The sequence below is a fragment of the Calonectris borealis genome, unplaced genomic scaffold (assembly GCF_964195595.1).
Source record: "Calonectris borealis unplaced genomic scaffold, bCalBor7.hap1.2 HAP1_SCAFFOLD_111, whole genome shotgun sequence".
NCBI classification, from domain to species: Eukaryota; Metazoa; Chordata; class Aves; order Procellariiformes; family Procellariidae; genus Calonectris; species Calonectris borealis.
Window position 1 is genome coordinate 242,653 of NW_027441499.1, and position 18,088 is coordinate 260,740.

An 18,088-nucleotide genomic window follows, 5' to 3' on the forward strand; every position below is an offset into this window, starting at 1 on the left:
CGGTAGGGAATTTTTATGCAGCCAGTCTGATTTTTTTTTCCTTGAGTAGGAAATTCTGGTGCAAGAATAATTTTAGTTGCTAGTAACAGAAGAGTTTGGAACAATTTTGACATTTTCTCACATGCAATTCAGTGAAGCAATAATGAACAGTTAGTCCAACACTAATAAAATGTATTTAAATCACTCTCTGATTGATTGGAGGAATTATCATTGAATGAATTATTCATGAGCTATTTTTCAGACATAGATTAATGTGAAATGTATTCACACTTTATTTGAAGCAATATAGGAAAATTCATCTATGATTGCAATTAATAATTTGAGTGTGGGTAGGCACTGTTCGTGATGATTATTGCTTCCTACAATGCCTAAGATATGAAGAAGAGTAAGTCAGATACAGTGACCTGAAATGAAAATGTTTGCTTATGCTGCAGAGCTGAGCTCTTCCAAGAGAGAAAAAACATTGAGTCCCTTTAGAAATGTTCTACAGCGTTTTTATTCCAGTGTCCGAAATTGATGATGCTGTTGGGTGAATGCATCTGCTTCTTTGAATATTCTGAGGATAAGGGCAAAGACAGTTCAAAGTTCCCAACAGCAAATACTATTTTCTCATTTTGCTTCATGAAAAATGCATTTGTTTCAAGAGAATAGTTTCCTGAACAGTTTCTCAGATTTCTTTTCACTGCCTGAGGACTGAATTCTTGTGACTTCTGCATTTTATTTAAATTTGGCCCTTGTTGATAAAGTGAACCATGGAAGTGAAATGAAATCTGTGTATCCTGGCTGGATCAAGGTTAGATACATTTTTCAAAAGTCTGTGCTAGTCTGTCAGAAGTTCTTGGTTTCAGTCCCACGTTATACGGGCCATTACACAGTACACCAGACTAGAGGACCTGGTCTGGACATCACAGAAGAGTGCATACACCTGCGGGAAGCGCACGTGAGCCTCGGGTGCCTGGGTCCCCTCCCCAGATGCCTGGGTCCCCCTGATTCCTGGGTTCCTCCTTATGGGGCTTCCCCGGATGTCTGGGTCCCCTATGGGGGAGGGTGGGGGGCTCCCGGATGCCTGGGTCCGTTAGGGTGGAGGAGTCCTCGATGCCTGGGTCCCCCCTGGATTACTGGGTTCCTCTTTATGGGGCTTCTTTAGACACCTGGGTCCCTTATGTGGGAGGGTGGGGGGGTGCCGGGCGTCTGGGTCCCTTGGCTGAGGTGCTCCCCTCCCCCGCAGCGGGTGCAACAACTGCAACGAGTGGTTCCAAGGCGACTGCGTCAACATCACTGAGAAGACGGCCGAGGCCATTCGGGAGTGGTACTGCCTGCGGGGCCGGGGTGAGCCTAGGTGCTGGAGTCCCTTTTTTGGGGGGGTCCCTGGACACCTGGGTCCCTTTTTGGGGGGTCCCAGATGCCTGGGTCCCTCTTGGGGAGGGGTTTTGAGGGGCCTGGGTTGATCTTGAGAAGGAGAAATAGGGGGTCTGGGATACCTGAGTGGCTTCTATGGGGATGCCTGGGTCCCCTTTTGGCGGGGAGGGGTGGGTGTTGGGGTCCCTTCTTGGGGGACCGGGGGGCCTGGGAGCCTGGGTCCCCTTTTAGGGGGTTGTTGGGGCTCTGGTTGAGATTGAGGGGGGAGAAATAGGGGTCCCGGACGCCTGGGTCCCTTTCTGGGGGTGTGTGCCTGGATGCCCGGACTCCTTGGTGAGGGGGATCCCAGAACCAGAGGGGTGACAGGGTGGGGGCAGGGGTTTCTCCCAGATGCCTGGGTCTCCCTGTGACCCCCTTCTCCCCCAGAGAAGGGCCCCACGCTGGACATCTGTTACTGGCACAAGAAATGACAGGAGAAGGAGCAGGAACACAAGAACATCAAGACCCAGGAGCTGGTGCTGGAGCAAGGACGGGTGGCCAAGGTGGGACCCAGGCATCCAGGGAGGTGTTGGGTTGGTGTGAGTGGGGAGCTGGATGCTTGGGTCCCCTCCCAGGTCCTAAATCCCTTGGAATAGCCCCCAAATGCCCCAAATTCTGGGCTGGGGACTCCAAATCCATTCAGAATTACCACAAAATGGCCCTAGATCTGCTCTGCAGATCCCAAATCCCCCCAGAATTGCCCCAAAATGCCCCAAATTCTGTGCTGGGGTACCCAAATCCCGCCAGGATTGCCCACAAATGTCCCTAATTTGCTCTGGGAACACCAATTCCCCCCAGAATTGCCCCAAAATGCCCAAAATTCTGATGCATGGACCCCAAATCCTCCCAGGATTGCCCCAAAATGCCTCAAATCCCCCCAGAATTGCCCCATAAAGCCCAAAATTCTGGTCTGGGGACACCAAATCCCCTGAGAATGTCCCTAAAATGCTCCTAAATGCACCCCAGAAGCCACAAATCCCCTTGGAATTGCCCCAAAATCCCCCCAAATGGACCTCGGGGGCTCTAAATCCCCCCATAAATACCCCCAACATGCACTCCAGGGACCCCAAATCCACTCAGAATTGCCCCAAAATGGACTCCAGGGGCCCTAAATCCCCCAGAATTGCCAAAAAATGCCCCTAATTTGTGATGGGGACATAAAGTCCCCCTAGAATCGCTCCAAAATGCTCAAAATTCTGATCCAGGGACCCCAAATTCCACCAGAATTGCCCCCAAATGCCTTAAATCCCCCCAGAATTGCTCCAAAATCCCCCCAAATGAACTTCAGGGACTCTAAATCCCCCTGGAATCACCCCAACGGCATCCCAGGACTCCAAATCCCCCCAGAATTGCCCCGAAATACTCCAAAATTGACTCCAGGTGCCCTAAATCCCCCCAGAATTGCCCCCAGATGCGCATAACTTGCCCTGGGGACCCCAAATTCCCTTGGAACGGCCCCACAATGCCCCAGATTCTCCAGAATCACCTCAAATTCCTCCAAAATGCCCCAGATTCTGTTCCAGGGGCCCTAAATCTCCCCAGAATTGCTCCTAATTGCAGCCCAGGGAAGCCAAATCCCACCAGAAGAACCCCAAAATGTGTCCTAGGGACTCCAAAGCCCCCCAGAATTGCCCCCAAATGCCCCTAATTTGCCCTGGGGATATCAATTCCCCCCAGAATTGCCCCCAAATACCTCAAATTCCGCCAAAATTGCCCCTCAAAAGCCCCAAATTCAAGTCTGGGGCCCCCAAATCCCCCCCGAATGGCCCGAAAATGCTCCTAAGTGCGTCCCCGAGGCCCTAAATGCCCCAATATCTGTTCCAGGGACCCCAAATCCTGCCAGAATTGCCCCAGAATGCCCCAAATTCTGTGCTAGGGTCCCCAAATCATCCCAGAATATTCCCAAAATGCCCCAAATACTGTGCTGGGGACCCCAAATCCCCCTAGAATTGCCCCTAAATGCCCCAAATTCTGCCTTGGGACCCCATATCCCTCCAGAATTGTCCCTAATTGCAGCCCAGGGACTCCAAATCCCACCAGATTTGCCCCACATATCTCCAAATTCTGCTCTGGGGACCCCAAATCCCCTCCTGAATTGTCCCAAAATGGCTCTAATTTGCCTTGGGACCCCTAAGCCCCCCCCCGAATTACCCTAAAATGCCCCAAATCCTGGTCCAGGGCCCCCAGGTCACCCTGCAATATCCCCATGTCACAACATGGTGCCTACTGGTGTGTTATTAGTGTGTCAAGGTGTGATTATAGCATGTTGGGCTGTGGTTTTGGTGTTGAGGCATGTTTTCTGGATGTTAGGGTGTTTTGAGGCTGGTTTTATCATGTTGAGGCATACGTTTACCATGTCAAGGCGTGTTTTTAGTGTGTCAGAGTCGTATTTTAATTATGTCAAAGCACATTTTTGCATGTCAAGGCATGTTTTTGTGCAGAGGCATGTTTTTAGCTTGAAAAGGTGTGTTTTAAGCTCATTGAAGCATGTTTTAGCATGTAAAGATGTTTTAAACACATCAAAGCATGCTTTTAGCATGTAAATGCATGTTTTTAGCATGTGGAGGCATGCTTTAGCATGTAAAGGCATGTTTTAAGTGCATCAAGGCATGTATTTAACATGTAAAGGCCTATTTTAAGCATGTCAGGCTATGTTTTTAGTTTGTAAACATGTTTTAGGCACATTGAGGCGTGTTTCAGCATGTAAAAGCATTTTTACAGTGCACCGAGGCATGTTTTAGCATGTAAACATGTCTTAAGTATGTAAAGGCATGTTTTAAGTGCATTGATTCATGTTTTAACAAGTGAAGGCATGTTGTAAGTGTGTCAAGGCATGTTTTTAATGTGTAGACACATTTTAAGCATATCAAGGCATGTTTTGGCCTGTAAAGACATACTTCAAGTGCATTGAGATGCAGAAATGTGTGTTTTAAGCGCATTGAGGTGTGTTTTTGTGTGTTGAAGTGTGTTTTTCTGGTGCTGAGGCATGTTTTTGGCGTGTCCCCAGCACAGCCATGGCTTAGTGACCCCGAGGATGCCCCATTCCTTGACTCTGTCTTGCACAAATGTGCCGTCAAGGTCAAGCACGTCAAATCTTTTTGTTCCCGCGGGCTCTGTTTTTTTCCTGCGGGCTCTGGTTTTTCTCCCGCGGGCCCTGTTTTTCTCCCGCGGGCCCTGGTTTTCTCCCGCGGGCCCTGGTTTTGTTCCTGGGGCCCTGGTTTTGTTCCTCGGGCTCTGTTTTTTCTCCCGCGGGCTCTGTTTTTTCTCCCACGGGCTCTGGTTTTCTCCCGCGGGCTCCGGTTTTCTCCCGCGGAAACCTGGTTCTGTTCCACGGAAGCCTGGTTCTGTTCCTGGGGCCCTGCTTTTCTCCCACGGGCCCTGCTTTTCTTCCGCGGAAGCCTGGTTCTGTTCTACGGAAGCCTGGTTCTGTTCTACGGAAGCCTGGTTCTGTTCTACGGAAGCCTGGTTTTGTTCCTGGGGCCCTGGTTTTGTTCCTGGGGCCCTGGTTTTGTTCCTGGGGCCCTGGTTTTCTCCTGCGGGCTCTGGTTTTCTCCTGCGGGCTCTGGTTTTCTGCCGCGGGCCCTGGTTTTGTTCCATGCGCTCTGGCTTTGTTCCTCTGGCCCTGGTTTTGTTCCTGGGGCCCTGGTTTTCTCCCGCGGGCTCTGGTTTTGTCCCTGGGGTTCTGGTTTTCTTCCTCGGTCTCTGCTTTTCTCCCGCGGACTCTGCTTTTCTCCCGCGGACTCTGGTTTTGTTCTGCAGGCCCTGGTTTTTTTCCTGGGATCTGGTTTTCTTCCTCAGATCTGGTTTTCTCCCGCGGGCTCTGGTTTTCTCCCGCCGGCCCTGGTTTTGTTCCTCGGGCCCTGGTTTTGTTCCATGGGCTCTGGTTTTGTTGCTCAGGCCCTGTTTTTTTTCATCTGTCCCTGGTTTTGTTCCGCGTGCTCTGGATTTGTTCCTTGGACTGTGGTTCAACTGCTGGGCCTCTGTTGCACTTCTCGAGGTCTGGTTGCCCTGCTCGGGCTCTGGTTGCTCTGCTCGGGCTCTTGTTCTGCTCCTGGGTGTCTATTTCCACTGCTGGGGCTTTGGCTCCGCTGCTGGGGCTCTGGCTCCGCATCTCGGGCTCTGGTTGCACTCCTGGGGCTCTGGTTGCAGTGCTCGGGCTCTGATTCCGCTGCTTGGCCTCTGGTTGCGCTGGTCAGGCTCTGGTTGCGCTCCTGGGGCTCTATTTCCGCTGCTCGGGCTCTGGTTGCACTGCCTGGGCTCTGGTTGTGCTCTTCAGGCTATGGTTCTGCTCCTGAGGCTATGTTTCCGCTCTTAGGCCTCTGGTTCCACTTCTGGCGCTCTGGTTCCGCTGCTCGGGCTCTGTTTTTTTGCCTGGGTTCTAGTTCCACTCCTGGGGCTCTGGTTCCGCTCCTGAGGCTCTGGTTTTGATCCTCGGGTCCTGGTTCTGGTGCTTGGGCTCTGGTCCCGCTCCTGGGTCTCTGATTGCACTGCTCGGGCTCTGGTTCCATCCCTCGGGCTCGGGTTCTGCTTCTCGGGCTCTGGTTTTAATCCTCGAGCTCTGGTTCCACTCCTGGGATGCTAATTCCGCTCCTGGGGCTCTGGTTTTGCTTCTTGGGCTCTGGTTCCACTCCTCGGGCTCTGATTCTGCTCCTGTGGCACTCCTGGTGGTCTTGGTGTGCTTCTCGGTGTTCTTCTTGTACTCCTGGGGGTCTTTGGGTTCCCATTCGTTGTTTCTTGGGGTCTTCTAGGTGTCTCCGGCTACCCTTGGACTGCTCCTGGGGTGATCGTGGGGGTCTCTGGGTGCCCATAGGATGCTCTGTGGGTCTTGGTGTGGTCCTGGGAGTCTTTAGGCAACCATGGGGTGCTCCTGGGGGTCTCTGGGTGCCCACAGGATGCTTCTGGGGGTCTTGGGATGCTGCTGGATGTTCTTGTTGTGCTCCTGGTGGTTTCTGGGTGCCCATGGGGTGTTCCTGGGGGTCTTTGGTTGTTCTAGGCATGTCTAGGTAGCCTTGGGGTGCCCCTGGGATGCTCCTGGGAGGTCTTGGGGTGCTGCTGGGGGGTCTTTGGGGTGTCTTCGGGTCTCCTAAGGGGCTCCTGGCTGTCCTTGGGGTGCTCATGGGGCGCTCTGGTTGCGCGCCGGGGGCACTCCTGGTGGTCTTGGTGTGCTTCTTGGGGTTCTTATTGTGCTTCTGGGGGTCTCTGGGTGCCCATGGGTTGTTCCTTGGGGTCTTGGGGCGTTCTAGGTGTTTCTGGGTACCCTTAGAATGCTCCTAAGGTGTTCCTGGAGGTCCCTGTGTGCCCATACGATTCTTTGGGAGACTTGGGGTGCTCCTGGGTGTCTCTGAGTGCCCACAAGATGTTCCTCGTGTTCTTGCATTGCTCTTAGGGTGCTCTTGGGGGACTCCTGGGGGTTCTGGATGCCCACAGGATGCTCCTGAGGGTCTTGGGGTGCTTCTGGGAGTTCTTCGTGCTCCTGGGAGTGTCTAGGTGCTCCTGGGGTGTGCCGGGGGGCCTTGGGGTACTCCTGGGGTTCTCCAGGTGCCCATGGGGTGTTTCCGGGGGTCTTGGGGTGCTTCTGGGAGTTCTTCGTGCTCCTGGGAGTGTGTAGGTGCTCTTGGGGTGTTTCCAGGGGGTCTTGGGGTACTCCTGGGGTTCTCTAGGTGCCCATGGGGTGTTTCCGGGGGTCTTGGGGTGCTTCTGGGCATTCCTGTTGTGCTCCTGGGGGTCTCTGGGTGCTCATGGGGTGTTCCTGGGGGTCTTGGGTTGTTCTACGTGGCTCTGGGTAGCCTTGGGTTGCCCCTGGGGTGCTCCTGCGTGCCATCTGGGTGTTTCTGGGGATTTCTGGGTGCCCCTGGAGTGCTCCTAGGCGGCTTGGGGTGCTCCTGGGCGTCTCTGGGTGCCCACAGGATGCTTCTAGGGTTCCTAGGGTGCTCCTGGAGGTCTCTGGGTGCCCACAGGATGCTCCAGGGGGTCTTGGGGTGCTCCTGGGCATTTTAGGGGTACCTGGGGTCTCTGAGTGCCCACAGGATGCTCCTGGAGATCTTGTGGTGCTCCTGGGGGTCTTGGGGTGTTCTAGGTGTCTCTGGGTATCCTTAGGGTTCCTCTGGGGTGTCTTTGGGGAGTCCTTGTGTCTCCTGAGTGCCCTTGGGCTGCTCCTGGGGATCTCTGGGTGCCCTTGGGGCAGTCCTGGTGGTCTCTGAGTGCCTGTGGGATGCTTCTAGGGTCTTTGGTTGCTCCTGGGGGTCTCTGGGTGCCCATGGGGTGCTCCTGGGGGGTCTTTGGGGAGTCCTTGTGTCTCTTGAGTGCCCTCGTGGATCCCCTGGGGATCTCTGGGTGCTCATGGGGTGCTTCTGGTGTTTTTGGGGTGCTCCTGGGTGTCCTGGGTGCCCACAGGATGCTCCTGAGGGTCTTGGGGTGCTTCTGGGGGTTCTTGGTTTGCTCCAGGGCGTCTCTAGGTGCCCCTGGGGGGTCTCTGAATTGTTGGTGATTTACATCAAATAATTTGCTTTGCATCTAGAGATATTTTTGAGAAGGGGTTCTTACAGGATCTAATTCTGCTTTGTCGTTCAGTCCTATCCAGAATACAGGTATGTTGAAAGTTAGGTAGCATGCATGGTGTTGCTAGAAATTAAGTCTAACCCCATAGCATTTTGGGTTTTTCAGAGGAAACCAAAGCACATAATTCTTAATAATGATATTTTTATTGCATTGAATGATCTACTTTCCTGCATAGCTTAGTATGACATCTATCTTTTTCTATCTGCGCCCCAGAAAAATGAAGTTTAAGACCCTACCTGGTCACATTGCTGATGCAATAGATGCAGTTGTAGTAAAAGAGCAGGTATGGTTGTTTGCTGTAAGGGGGGCTTCCTCTGTTTGGTGCTTTGTATGCTGTAAACTTCAGGCAGGTGAGAAAACTCCCTGCTGCTCCTCTGGCTGCCTTTATCCCTTCTGGTGGTTCGCTCCTCCCCCTTGCCAGGTGATTGTGGGAAGGGTGGTGGGCGGGGCCTGGGGTATATGAGGTACAGCCTCTCCTCAGGCAGCTCGTTCTGCTGCTGGGCTTCTCTGGAGGTGGTGGTCTGCTGTTCCTTCAGCTGATTGCCACTTTTGAGGTAGCTTTTGAGCTGTCTAAGCTATTTGGGTAGTCATGTTTTGATATTTAGAGAAGCAGAGGTGTCTGTTTAAGCTAAGGGCTTCAGGACAAGTCAAGGTTCAGCTACATGTGTAGAAGAAAGTACACTTGTATGTGTTGGGGTTTTTTTTCCAGGTCAGTAGGTTTGTATTTGGTGTTCAGAGGTGGAAAGATGGTTTAATAATATGGCTTTGGTTTTTATTTTATTCCAGGTGCATTGTATTGTTTTAGAATTCCTGACTTTATTGAAGATGGAACCTTGTTTTTCACCAGCTTTGCTGTATGTTGCAGAAGCTGTTGACATCATCTCTTGATAGGAGCAATGGTGAGAGTATTTAGCAGGGGTTGAGGTGAGCATCTTGTATGCATCTGCATATGGAGTTCTAGCATTGTTCAAGAAAGTAGCGGGGACATAAGACATAGTGTCTTTCAGCATATGGAATGGCTTATGGCCTTTCCCAATTGCCCACAGAGTATCATGTTGTCTCTAGAACCAATGCAGCTTGCGGCCAGCCCCTCGTAGATTATAAGCGTCAGGACTTCACTTATTTTGTGGGGCTGTAGCAGAGGTCAGAGTCTGTGGGAAGATGGAAGACAGGAGGTGCTTGCAGAAGACTGGGCATAGCTGGGAAGAGCAGCTCCCGAGGAGCGGCCGACACAGGGGGTTCAGGGGTGCAAATACAGAGCAGGAGCTGTCAGGAAGGAGTGGAGTTCCTTCCCTGACAGTTGAGGAGAAGAGAAGGGGTTTCTAAAATTCTGGGACCAGGGGATGGTTGGGAAAGGGAGGTGTGTTCACGAGCCTTACTGAGGTGGGTTTTGCAGTTGGATTTGGGTGTTGATGAGGTCTGTTCTGTTTTAGTCTGTCTGCAGCTGATGGAAGATACAACAAAGCCATGGGAGATGCAGAGTAAACCATCCGGGCCTCCGCATTACAACATAGAGGGCTGAACGTCAGAGAAGTCTCATCTCGGAAAGCATTAGGTATGTTAAGGTACATCAAAATATATCCTCCAGAACTCTGAGGTCTTTACTTCTGTACCTTTTACTTACTTATTTTTTGCATCCTTCTGGATGTCACAGTCATTGTTACTTTGTGGTATTGGCTAGGCATTTATTTTCAGCACAGGCTTGCGTTGCTGTCTTCCCTAGAATTTCTTGGAGATGTGTGGTGTTTGTGCTCATAAGAATCTCCAGACAAGGGTGTTTCCTTTACTGCAGTTCTGGACACACAAGCTTTTTTTGTTTTCCCAGTTGTGCCTTTTTCCTCAAGCATCCAATGAAGTTTGCTCTAGTGTCAGTCGTCAGTTCTCTTGTTCTTGTTTTAGTATCAGTTTCTGTAGCGAAAGGGTGTCCATTTTAGATCTCTGAGTCACCACATCACACCGTCGTGGTTTTTCCATTGGCCGACTGCTGCTGTAATTCCCTAAAGGGCTTTATAGGTAATTGGGCTCAAGCTGTTTTTGTGGCAGACATCTTGTCCTCACGGCTTCATCTGTCTAGCAGTCTTGGTTGCTGTGTGGTACAATGTCCTGTCTTTTTGAGCTTCATGGGTTTGTAATATTTTCTGTTTTTTTAGTTAGAATTTTTTTTGTAGGACTTCTTTTGTTTATTCCTGCAGGTTAAGTCAGGTCATTTTTTGACATGCAGGTCCCTGTGACTGTCTTTGCTCTTCTTTTTTTGCCAGATATCATCACCAGTGTTTTCGCTCAATGGGAGTGGCAGAGAGGGGTGTGGCATGCCGGGGCACCTGGGGAGGTAGAGTCGGGCTTCCTTCCGTCTTTACAGGGCTGACCCTGAGGAAGCCGGTACGTGGGTGGGTAGTGTGAGTATATATTATGTGGGTGCACTAATCCCTTTCGGAGCGTGTCAGAGGGTAAGGATTTTGTTCTGTTTGATGTAATGTTGTTCTGTTCTGTCTATTTGTTGCAGATTTGAGTTTTGTGTGGGAGGAAGCCAGCTGTCTGACTGGTTTTGGGGTAAGGTGGGGTACACATGGTTTTAGGTCATATCTTATTTGCCAGAAGTTTTTAACTAATTGTATGATTTTCTTAGCGACTCATGAAGGGGTTTGTGGCACCCCGATGGTGGACACTGTCGCTGACAGGCAAAGCAGGGCCATAGCAGAGTTTTCCATTTATGGGGATGGCCTCAGCCATCTCCTGCACAAACTTCTATAATGTAGCGATCGGGATAGTTTTCTTTTGATTTCTTGAAGAACAAGAGGATGATGGAGCATGTTCAAAGAGCATAATTATTTTCTCTTCCTTTGGCAGTACAGGCACCCAAGGGTCAGCCCACATTCAAGGAACAGCTCGAGGATATTGGTGTCGACCATCAGCAGAGGAAGCAAGCTTTTTTCGGAGGCCAAGGTGATGAAGCAGAGTCCTTATTTTCACTGTTTGATTTTCATCATGGGGCTGAGGGGGGCTGGGACATGTATAACAGGGACCTGGACTGGGGAGCTGTCTATTAGATGGGAGGCTGTGAGATATCACGTATACCACTGGACAGGTGTTAGAACCCAGTGCTTGGGTCAGACCAACCTGGCAGAACCATCCCGCCACCTGAAGTAATGCGTACTTCTGTATTGAGATTTTAATAGCTTGGTCCGCATCACCTTTGGCTTTTCCTCATCGAGCTCATATTTTTGCAAGAAGCATCTCTTATCAAGCATTTGGCTCTGAGCGGTCTCTATTAGACTTTTGGTGCCTGTCTTCATTAGATTTTGTGACCATCAAGTCATATTTGGCATCTGTCTGCACTCAGCTCTCCTGTAACTACTATGCAGTTTTGGTTTAAGACTTTATAGTGGAATGTTATCTAGTAGTAGCATTCTGTCTGCAAGTAGCTTCTGGCAGCTCAATCTACTGTCCCGTATATGTCAGTGTTCTCATTTGAGCATGCTGTCTACTGAGGGGTTCTCCATGCTGTAGCTCACAGAGTTATTTATCCATAAAGGAAGAGTCTGTCTTACACCAGCCACGGCCATTTGCTATCCGTACTTCTTTAGGCATTTGGCCAATCGGTCTTTATTTATATTTGAGTCATCTGGCAGTAACTGTAATTTTTGTATGTCGGTGGGTGGTTTGAGTTATTCTTGCAGTTAAGTAATGGGTCTAGGATAAGCAGGATAGTCAAGTGAGGCATGCGTTATTTGCTTTGTTGCTTTGATTTTTGCAGGTGACGCACATAGCGTCCGAGGAGCAAAGCGGCACCTCGACAAGTGGTCTGAGAAGGTGAGGCGAGCGTCAGCCCAGTCAGTGTCCGAGAGGAAAGTATCCTGCGGCAGCTCCATGAAGCTTTTGTCTTTGGTTTTGTAGGTGCCGTGCAGGCCACCTTTGGAACTGGATGAGCATTTGAGGTGAGCTGGGCAGTAGAGAGGAGGAGCACAGGACCGGTGATTTCGCACAAGTGCGATGGTAATTTTGTCTCTTGGTATCTTAGGTGCCACAAATAACAGCGGCCGCAGCCTCGGACTCTGCCATCAACGTGGAGCAGGTGAGCGGAACAACACGGCGCTTCTGAGGATGAGGTTGTTGTGGAAGAGGTTGGCGTCTACTGTCATGATGCTTACTGCTGGTGTTGCGGGTATTTCTTTTCTGCAGATGATGAAGAGGAACCTGGTAACTGCAGGAAAGTATCAGCCAGATGAGTTGTTTTTTGTCAAGGATAGATTCAGACCTCCCAGTTCTCTGAAAGCTAAGTTGAGGGACTGGCACTGGCGAGGGGGCAGGGGCCAAGGTTGGCAATTGCAGGAATGGGGATTTAAATTTCCTGTAGGGCAAAGGGCTGTCCAGGAACAGTCTCCTTTGGGCGGGTAAAGGGAGCGGGTTACTCTTCAGCATGACACCAGCATGTGCTGGGCAGGGCAGTTCTAGCCTGTTGTGTAGTTTGTGTGGTCTGTCTTCTGTGTCTTAGATCGTCCTCAGGTCTCGAGCGCTATTCCTAGGGCCTCGAATGCCTGTACTTACCGCCGTAGCGCCGATCGGGTGCTTGTTTTCTTGTGTTCCTAGCTTAAAGCGTGGATCGCTCTCGCATCCTGGATTTTTCCAGATGGTCATCTTTTGCGGCGTTCTTCCTGGCTGTGTGAGCACCTCTACTGTACAGTTGTCCATTTTTGCTGACTGGGATCATTTCCCTCCATCCTTACCTTTCTTGGGTCTCGAAGCCAGGCTTATTGTGTGTACGTCTTCTCAGTTTTGAGAGTAACTTCTTGTCATGGGTCACGACGTTCTACTCTTTCTCTGGGGTTGCCGTAGAGCCTCCTCACGTCACCGTGACATGGGTAGTCTTGCCTGACAACATCTTCCGTCTGGGTGTCATTCTTCTCGCCGAGAGTTTTCTCTTACCTTTGAGGTGTGTTGTTTGTAACGTTCCGTGTAGTGTCGGTCTGTGTGTGTGTGCGTTTGGCTTGGAGCCGCCCTGCCCGTGGGTGTAGAGTCAGGGGTAGTTAGAACAGTGATAAGAGTCTACGGTTAATATGTTGATATGCCTAGACTATCGAGGCAAAGGTTGTGCAGTCATCTTGACTGAGTAGCTGTCAGCAGCAGGTGAGGAAAGCAATTTCTGTAGTGTTTTGCAGGTGCAGAGGGGATGACTGGAGCTGTGTGGGAGAGTGAGCTATAGTGGTAGTTGAGCAGATGGAACCTCCAAGGTGTTAAGGCTTGTATGCATAGGGCCTAATTTTGATTTATATCTTTCCTTTAATGGCAGGCTGTAGTTTGATTCTAGATGGTATTCCTAACAGGAAGCAAGTCCTCTGGAATTGTTAAGCTATCACTGTGCATCCGGGTTACTTGTTTGATGATATTGGTTTTGCAGATGCAGAGGGACAAGCTGCACACCCAAGGGTGATGGAAGAGCGGAGCGCTGTAACGAGGTGGGTTGGCGTGTGGTTTTAGGAGGAAGATGTGACTGGTGGCTATATGACCACATTATAGTAAAGTTTTTTTTAATTGGAAGGTGCGAAGCGAGGAGCAACATGGGATATAGGCACCGGAGCTTACTTGGGCAAGGTGAGCAGCGGTTGGTGAGCTGAAGTAGCAGTTATTCTTCAGGTGTTCTATTCCTGATGTAATTATAAGCAATCTGTGTTGTTTGCGTCTTGCATGCGGTGCAGAAACCTCAGGGTGGCAACCCAAGCTGACAGAGGCTGGATGGGCGAGCTGTCCAGGTAAAGGAGCGGAAGACACAGAGATCGGCATGGGCTGCGGTTTCCAGCAGTATCTCGGCATGTGCCTTCTAGCTTGTGTTTTTGCAGGCGCCGCACATGGGCTCGGAGGGGCGACACCGTGTGCTGACGAGCGGTCCAAGAAGGCGAGGCGGTTGTGGGCCGGGCTGGCGTCTAATAGCAAAGTATTATATGGCAAGTCAGCGAAGTGTTTCTCTCTGGTTTTGCAGGTTCTGTGGGGGCTGCCTTTGGAATTGGCTGAGCGTTTGAGGTGAGCTGGGTAATAGAGAGGAGGAGCATGGGGCTGGTGATTTCTGGCAAGTGCAACGGTAATTTTGTGTCTTTTGGTACCCTAGGCATCATAAGTGACTACAGCCGCATTGTCTGACTCTGGAATCAGCACAGAGCAGGTGAGTGGAATGCCACATGCATCTGAGGTGGCGGGTGTTGTGGGAAGGTTGATGTTGGCCGACGTGATGCTGACTGACGGCACTGTTGTGCATGCATTGATTTTTGTTTGGTTGGTTTTTTTTTTTTTTCAGATACTGAAGAGGAACCTGGTGACTGCAGGATTAATCCAGTGGGATGATTGTGGTTTTCCTTGTTGAGGACGGATCGATACTCCTGGCCGTCTGAAAGCTAAGTTGGGCCACTGGCGCTGGGTGAGGGAGGGGACTGGGTTGGCAATTGCATGAAGGGGTTTTAAGGACAGTGTAGGGCAGAGAGCTGTCCAGGAACAGTCTGCTTCAGGCAGTTAAAGGCAGACGGCTACTCTTCAGCATGACACTAGCGTGGGCCAGGCAGGGCAGTTCCAGCCTGTGTCTGTTGTTGTGTAGTTTGTGTGGTCTGTCTTCTGTGCCTTAGGCCTTCTTCGGGTCTTGGTGTCCATGTTACTCTTTGCGCTCGAGGAGCACGGCACGTGCCTGGGCACCATCCCGAGCGTCTCGAACGCCTGTACTCATCAGCATAGTGACAATCAGGTGCCTGTTTTCTTGCATTACTAGCTTAAAGCGCGGATTCGTCTCCTATCTGGGAAGTTTCCCGATGGTCCTCTTCTGTGGCATCCTACCCAGCTGCTTGAGCGGCTCTGCTCTCTAGCCATCCACTTTTTTTGCGAACTGGGATTTCTTCCCCGCATCCTTACGCTCTTAGGTCTTGAGGCCAGGCTTCTTGCACGTACATCTTATCAGTTTTGAGAGCAACTTTTTGTCACGGGCCACGACGTTATACTTTCTCTGGGGTTGCCATAGAGCCTCCTCACATCACCGTCATGGTCCTGCGGGTCGTCTCGCCTGATGGCGTCTTCTGTCCGGGTGTTGTCATTCTTGCCAAGAGTTTTCTCTCGCCTTTGAGGCATGTTGTCTGTAGCATTCCATGTACTGTCGGTCTGTGTGTGTGTGCGTTTGGCTTGGAGCCGCCCTGCCCGTGGGTGTAGAGTCAGGGGTAGGTGGAATAGCGACAAGAGTCTATGGCTAATATGTAGATATGCCTAGACTGTTGAGGCCAAGGTTGTGCAGTCATCTCAGATCAAGTAGCCATCGGCAGGCTGCTTGGTCAGCTTTTTCAATAGCTTTTATGGGGATGAGCAGGGTTGTGTCGGAGGGGCTGTTCAGGGGTAGTGAAACAGATTGAATCTCAAAGGTGTTGTATGTGTGGGGCTTCAACGTTGTCGGTTGGGTTTGTTTTTTTTTTTAAAGGCAGGATGTATGTTTGTTTGGATTCTAGATGGTGTTCTTAACAGGAAACAGGTCCTCTGGAATTGTTAAGCTATTGCTCTGCAACCCTGTGACTTGTTCGATCATTATGTTTTTGGCAGATGCAGAGGGACGAGCTGCGCACCACAGGGCAACAGAGGAGAGCGGAGCAGAGTGCTGTAACTAGATGGGTTGGTGTGTGGTATTAGAGGGAAGATGTGACTGGTGGCTATATGATTACATTACAGTGGTTTTTTTTTTTTAATTTGAAGGGACAAAGTGAAGAGCAATGTGGGATATAGGCACCGGAGCTGACTTGGGTAAGGCGAGCGGGTGAGTGGTGATTGGTGGGCTGAATTAGCGGTTATTTTTCAGGTGTTGTATTGCTGGTGAAGTTATAAGCAATGCATGTTGTTTGGGTCTACAGGTGGTGCACAAACATCAACGTGGCAACCAAAGCTGACAGAGGCCAGGTGGGAGGGCTGTCAAGGTAAAGGAGTGTGAGACACGAATTGGTGTGGGCAGGCTGCAGTTTTGGGCAGTATCTCAGCATGTGCCTTTTTGCTTGGGTTTCTGCAGGTGCTGCATGCAGACTTGGAGGGGTGCTGCTGCTGTGTGCTGACAAGGGGCCTGAGAAGGTGAGGCAATTGTGGGCCGGGTTGACATCTCGTAGCAAAGTATTACATAGCAACTCTGTGAATCTTCTCCATGATGCTTCTCCCTGATCTTGCAGGTGCTGAGCGGGCTGCCTTTGGAACTGGATGAGTGTTTGAGGTGAGCTGAGTAGCAGAAAGGAGGAGCACAGGACAGGTGCTTTCGTGTCTCTTGGTACCATATGCGCCACAAGCGATGACAGCTGCAGCCTCTGATACTAGAATCAGCGTGGAGCAGGTGAGCGGAATGCCACAGCATGTCTGAGGTGAGGGATGTTGGGGGAAAGGTCCATGTTGACTGATGTGATGCTGACTGATGGCATTGTTGTGCATGCATTGGTGTTTGTTTTTTGCAGGTGATGAAGAGGAACCTGGCGACTGCAAGATTAATCCAGTGGGCTGACTGGTTTTCCATGTTGAGGATGGATTCCGTCTCCTGGCCATCTGAAAGCTAAGTTTTGAGGCACTGGTGCTGGAGAGGAATCAGGGGGAGCTAGTGGATAAGGCTTAGTGGACAAGGTTGGCAATTGCATGAAGGGGTTTTAAAGGTAGTGTAGGGCAGGGGGCTGTCCAGGAACAGTCTGCTTTGGGCAGATAAAGGGAGCTGGCCACTCTTCACTATGACGCTGGGCAGGGCAGTTCCAGCCTGTCTGTTGTGTAGTTTGTGTGGTCTGTCTTCTGTGTCTTAGGCCTTCCTCAGGTCTCGATGTCCTCATTGCTCTTTGCGCTTGAGGGGCATGGGTGCCATCCCTAAGGCCTTGAATGCCTTCACTCATCAGCATAGCACCTGATAGGCACTTCTTTTCTTGCATTACAAGCTGAAAGTGTGGATCAGTCTCGTGTCTCAAACTTTCCGGATGGTCATCTTTTGCAGCATCCTTCCTGGCTGCGTGAGCAGCTCTGCTCTCCAGCTGTCCATTTTCACGGACTGGGATTTCTTCCCTGCATCCTTAGGTTCTTAGGCCTTGAGGCCAGGCTTCTTGCACATCCATCCTCTCAGTTTTGAGAGTATCTTCTTGTCACGGGCCGTGAGGTTCTACTCCTTTTTCTGGGGTTGCCACAGAGCCTCCTCACGTCACCGTTATGGTCCCACAGGTCGTCTTGCCCGACAGTATCTTCTATCTGGGTGTCATTCTTCTTGCTGAGAGTTTTCTCTCCTCTTTGAGGTGCATTTTTTGTAGGGTTCCATGTAGTGTTGGTCTGTGTGTGTGTGTGGCTTGGAGCTGCTATGCCTGGGGGTGTAGAGTCGGGGGTAGGTGGAATAGCCATAATAGTCTATGGTTAGTATGTTGATATGCCTAGACTGTTGAGGCAAAGGCTGTACAGTCATCTCAGACTCAGTAGCTGTTGGCAGGCTGCATGGACAGCTCTTTTGATAACGTTTTATGGGGATGAGCTGAGCCATGTGTGAGGTGCTGTGCAGGGTTAGTGAAGGAAATTGAATCTCAAAGGCGTTAAGGCTTGCATGTGTATGACTTAATGTTTGAGTTATAAAATTTGTTTAATGGCAGGAAGTATAGTTGGATTCTAGATAGTATTCCTGCATGGAAACAAGTCTTCTGCAATTGTTAAGCTATCGCTCTGCATCCGAGTGACTCATTCAATATTGTTTTTGCAGATGTAGAGGGATGAGCAGAGCACTAAAAGAAGGAGGATTGATGGGTGGTATTAGAGGGAAGATGTGACTGGTGGCTATATGACTACACTACTGTATTTTTTTTTTTATTTGAAGGTGCAAAGGGAGGAGGACCGTGGGATATGGGCACTGGAGCTGACTCGGCCAAGGTGGGCGGTGATTGGTGAGCTGAAGGAGCGGTTATGCTTCAGGTGTTGTATTGCTGGTGAAGTTATAAGCAACCCATGTTCTTTGGGTCTCTTACAGGTGGTGCACAAACTTCAATGTTGCAACCCAAAATGATAGAGGCTGGACAGCTGAGTGGCCAAGGTCAATGAGAGGGTGATAGGAAACACTGTGGGCAGCCTGCAGTTTCAGGCAGTATCTCAGCACGTGCCTTTTCGCTTGGGTTTCTGCAGGTGCCGC

At 50.6% G+C, this 18,088-nt stretch overlaps 2 long non-coding RNA genes across 3 annotated transcripts; both read left to right on the top strand.

Moving 5' to 3' along the window:
• The first annotated feature begins 9,706 nt into the window (after window positions 1-9,706).
• LOC142076757 (uncharacterized) lies at window positions 9,707-12,016 on the top strand. Of its 2 annotated transcripts, none has more exons than XR_012671315.1 (4): window positions 9,707-10,912; window positions 11,711-11,766; window positions 11,851-11,891; window positions 11,975-12,016. It is a non-coding gene; the product is annotated as an uncharacterized LOC142076757 (long non-coding RNA). The 2 variants fall into 2 exon arrangements; XR_012671316.1 differs by having other exon boundaries at window positions 9,707-10,899.
• A 1,194-nt stretch (window positions 12,017-13,210) lies between these two features.
• On the top strand, window positions 13,211-14,888 carry LOC142076756 (uncharacterized). Its single transcript, XR_012671314.1, has 3 exons — window positions 13,211-13,409; window positions 13,493-13,545; window positions 13,931-14,888. It is a non-coding gene; the product is annotated as an uncharacterized LOC142076756 (long non-coding RNA).
• The last annotated feature ends 3,200 nt before the right edge of the window (window positions 14,889-18,088 follow it).